The sequence below is a fragment of the Gekko japonicus genome, unplaced genomic scaffold (assembly GCF_001447785.1).
Source record: "Gekko japonicus isolate JY-2015 unplaced genomic scaffold, Gekko_japonicus_V1.1 scaffold613, whole genome shotgun sequence".
Taxonomy (NCBI): domain Eukaryota; kingdom Metazoa; phylum Chordata; class Lepidosauria; order Squamata; family Gekkonidae; genus Gekko; species Gekko japonicus.
The window spans coordinates 280,912-285,469 of record NW_015164683.1 but is presented as its reverse complement, the minus strand read 5'-3'; positions in this window follow the sequence as shown (position 1 = coordinate 285,469).

Here is a 4,558-nt window from a genome sequence, read left to right as displayed (position 1 = left end):
CTTAGTGAAAAATGTCCTTTGGGACCAAAACTCCTTCTCTGGCACAACTGCAGCCACTCTTTGGCTGTTGCATACTCTTGTGACAATTTTATGGCACAAAGTCAGCAATTTTATATTTCTGTGGAATTAGAAAAAATACTAATGTGGGCCTTTTGCTGCATGTGCTTTGTTGCACTATATATACCCCAATGGGAACTACAAGGCTATTTGCAATAATGTCAGACCTAAGACCAATGCTCCCTCTAAACTGTGGAGTCTTGTGAGCAAAAACTCTACTTTGTGAGCTACCGGGTGAGGTGCGGGAGGGCGGGGCCTGGAGCTCCCTGCTGGTGCCCGCTGGAGGTCGCCGCCGGCTGTGGGGAGGACACACTTCCGGTGATGTCAGGGGGTGTGGCATATGCTAATGAGTTATGCTAATAAGTCCCCCCAGCTCTTTTTCTACGAAATGACCCCTGCATTAAAGTTGTGAGCAAGCAATTTGGCCCCTGCATAAATTAGTTTGCTCTGGAGCCGTCCTTCCTGAGCTAAGACCAAAATGTGTGAGCCGGAGGCTAAAAGACTGTGAGCTAGCTCACACTAACTTAACTTGGAGGGAACACTGCCTAGGACCAAAAGAGGCAATTGTCACCAGCTGCAAACTGAGAAAAGGGATGGCACTCAAGGAATTGAAAGGAGGCTTCCTTACGCTGAACATCTGATACTGTATATGGACAGCTAGCAGAGCAGCCGGTTGTCAGAGCTTTAAAATAAGAGCAAAAGAAACATGGTGGGGGAGGGAGAGATAAGGGTGTGTTTATTTCAAGCAACTGTTTCCGATAAAACAGGGGTGGAACTTGATAGGATTCCTCCTGTATGTCAACTGAGCCATTCAAAACAATGGGCTAGCAACAGCTTGTATAACTTGATCTGTTCCTCAGGGATTAGGGTAGGACCACAGCAACTACAAACAGTAGGAAGGTTGTACCACATCACAACAAGAAGAGGCAAGATGCCAGAAATTATTTATTGTCGCTGGAATAGTTTGAACTTTCAGGGGTAATCAGCAATTAAGATCTGTTGGTCGACGTGTCCTAAAACCTGCAGAAGAGAATTCTGTGAGCCTTTCCTGGTGGAATCGTGGCTTGATCTTCTCTGTTGTGGCTTCTGATCTTTAGAACTCCCTCCTTGAGGTAGCACACCTAGTTGACTCTCTTTCAGCTTTAGAATTTTTTTTCATTTCTTTCCTGTTAAGGATAATTGATGAGCCTCTGGAAGGATGATGGAGATGCATGGCATGGTTGAACTTATTATTGTCATGATCAGCCATCATGGGAATCATACTGATTCCTGAATGGTTGTTATGCATTTGGTCTCTCCCAAAGTAACATAACAACTGCTTTATTCAGCCATTTTGAACATAACCTTCTCCAGCGAGAGTGAGTACTCTATCACCCCATCTGGTCTACCAACAAACTACACTTCTAATATACGCTATACTAGGGGTGTCAAATATGCGACCTGTGAATCAGGGCTAAAATCCGGCCTACAAGCACTTGGCTGTCTCCTGTTTGCTGCCACCACCACATTGCAGCTCACTTTGACCCTGCTTCCTCTCCTGCTTCCTCCTCCTGGAGATTTGATATCTCTCTCACACACTCTCACACACAGCTCCTTTAGTCACTGCTTCCAATTTGTACAGGAGAGATAAAAAGCCAAGCCTTGCTTCCTTCCATTGATTAAAAGGTGTGGAAGTAGGAAAGGAGTTTGTAAGCCGCTCTGAGACACCTTTGGGTAGTGAAGGGCGGGGTATAAATCCAATCTCTTCTTCTTCTAGTTGCCAGATAGCATTTTTGCCTTCATGATTGTCACAAAGAGGGAGGGGGGAGATGAAGATGTGAGAAGTTGGCAACGAGGAATGAAAGAGAAAAATACAAAGAGCAGGAGCTACCATTAGGGAGGGAAGGAGGGCGGGTATGTGACCCAGTTTTGTGAGCGATCTAGTTGTCTGTTTTAACAATTGCCTGATGAGTGGAGCAGTTATGCAGCAAGGGCAGGAAAGGAGTGGTAGAACTCCACTGGACTGAGTGAGAACACCCATGCATGAAAGCTGCTGTGCTCTTTTCAGGGAAAATATGGCTTATGGCCAACAGGGCTCGTCAGCTGGGGGTCTTCAACAAAGCAAACACAGGTCCCGTTCACACTAGGCGATTTGGGCCGGGAGCGGGACAGTTCGGGGCCGGATCAAACCGGCGCAATCACACCACAACATCTGGGAAGCGTCTTGCTTCCGTGCCCGAACTGTCCCTTCCCCGCACAAATCCGCCGCAAACTGAACCACCTACCTTAGGTGGTTCAAATGGACGCGGCGCAGCAAGCGGGGCGTTTGATCGCCGGCGCGTCCTTGCGCCGGCACAACCCCGGCCCGGATCCGAACTGCGCATGCTCTGACATGTGCAGTTCGGCCGGCCAGGCTTCTGACCTGTGTTTTCTCCCCGGCGTTTGATCGCGCCGGGGAGAAAAGGCGCCGCAGCCAGGGGATCCATGGGATCCTGCCGCGGCGTCTCAACGTTGACGCGGCTTTTAAAAGCCGCGCCTTAAGAGGCTTTTCCCCTGCCGTGTGGCAGGGGCCACAGAGTGACTCCCTTGACTGTGTTTTTTTTAAGATCGATCTCAAGGAGAGTCTGTCTTACCATCAGATGGGAAGGAGGCATCACTGAGAACAAAGAATAACTGAGTATATATAGATCCAGGTGGGCAGCTGTGTTGGTCTGAAGGAACAGAACAAAGTTTGAGTCCAGTGGCACCTTTAAGACCAACAAAGTTTTATTCAAGGTTTATACCGTGAATAAAACTTTGTGTGCATGCACACTTCTTCAGATACAGTGGAACAGAATTTCCTCAACCATTACATATAGAAAGAGAGAGGAGCAGTCACTTTTTGACATGGGTGGCCTGGATCCAATTCCGGCACTCCTTGATTAGGACAGCGGTGTTAGTTGTCAGTACGACTTCAAACAGTCCCTCCCACTGTGGTGCCAGACAATGTTTCCTCCAGTGCTCCTTAACCAGAACATAGTCTCCAGGCTGAACACTGGCATGGGAGGTCAGCAGGAACTGGCAAGGTATCCTCCACTCATTTACCTGGCTCTCGAGCTACTCTGGAAAGAGAAAGCACATAGGCTTTGGGAGGTGACGTGGGAACCTGCATGGGGCTCCCAAAAACAATCTCATGAGGAGTGAACCCGTGTTTTCTATTCGGTGTATTTCTGTGTCCCATGGGTACAAGAGGCAATGCCTTGGGCCATTTTAGCCTAGTGTCCATGCAGAATTTTCCCAGTTGTCACTTGAGGTCCATATTACACCTTTTGATGTACCTGCTGGACTGCAGGTGTTGGGCATGTGGTGCTTCCAGGAAATTTGCAAAGTCTCAAAAATTGCTTAATTATCTCTGCAGTGAAGTGGGGGCCTCTGTCACTGTCGACCTGGGCCAGGCCAAGCCTGGGGAAGGATTCACTTAATAATTTCTTAGCCACCATGGTGGCATCTGCTCTTCTCATGGGGTAAGCCTTGATCCATCCCAAACAGAGACATACAATGAGAATATCCTTGAGACTTAGGTAAGTCTATAAAATCCACTTGGAGGTGTGTGGATGGTCCAGTAGGCCAAGGGGTGATGCTGTGATATATCTAGGAAGATTCAAGGCTGAACAGTTTACATATCAGACACTGGTTTGCCACTTGGGCAGAAATGTGGTGAATTCACAGTGCATACCACTGTTTCAGCCATTCCCCTTTTGATTGCATAGCTAAAAGCATGGGCCATGCGAGCAAGGTGGAGGGCAAGGGAGTGTGGGGCAACAGGACAAGAGTCAGGGGAACGATACAGAAGGGGAATGGAAGGGGAGAGCAAGCAGCAGCATCTCGCTCAGCTTTTGGGCCAGCTTGTTGGACATCAGAAAGGGATGAGATGGAAAGACAAAAGGAGGCAGATACCAAATACTGAAATGGAGCTGGGGGTCCATGGGCAGCTGTATGTCTGGCCACTGCGTCAGCATGTGCAATCGCCCTGTGAAATGAGGTCTGTAGCAGCAAATAACAGAAATGCCTTTGGGCAACAGGATGGCTTCTGGGAGTGCTGCAACCAGAGGGGCATGGGAGATCAGAGTGCCAGCAGAAGTCACGAATCCACGCTGTTTCCAAATCATTCCAGTAGCATGGGCAAGAGAGTGAGCATATTAACTATCAGTGTAAATAGCAACTGAGAGGCCTGAAGCAAGGAGGCACACACTGGCGAGGGCGATAAGTTCAGCGCCTTGGGCTGAGTGAATAGAAGGAAAAGAAAAGGCTTTCAGGGTGTCAGTGACAGCATAGCCAGCACAGAGAGCACTCTCTATTGCAGAAACAGGACCCAACAATAAAAAGGGCTATGACCTGTCCGCTTCACTCTAATAGAGGCCAGACTCCATTTTGTCCACTGGTTCCCCTCACTATACTGCATGATTATGCAGGAATACGCTGAAGGAATACAGTGAACCCCAGTTAACAAATCAACAAACTGTTGAACCAAATGTGAGAAACT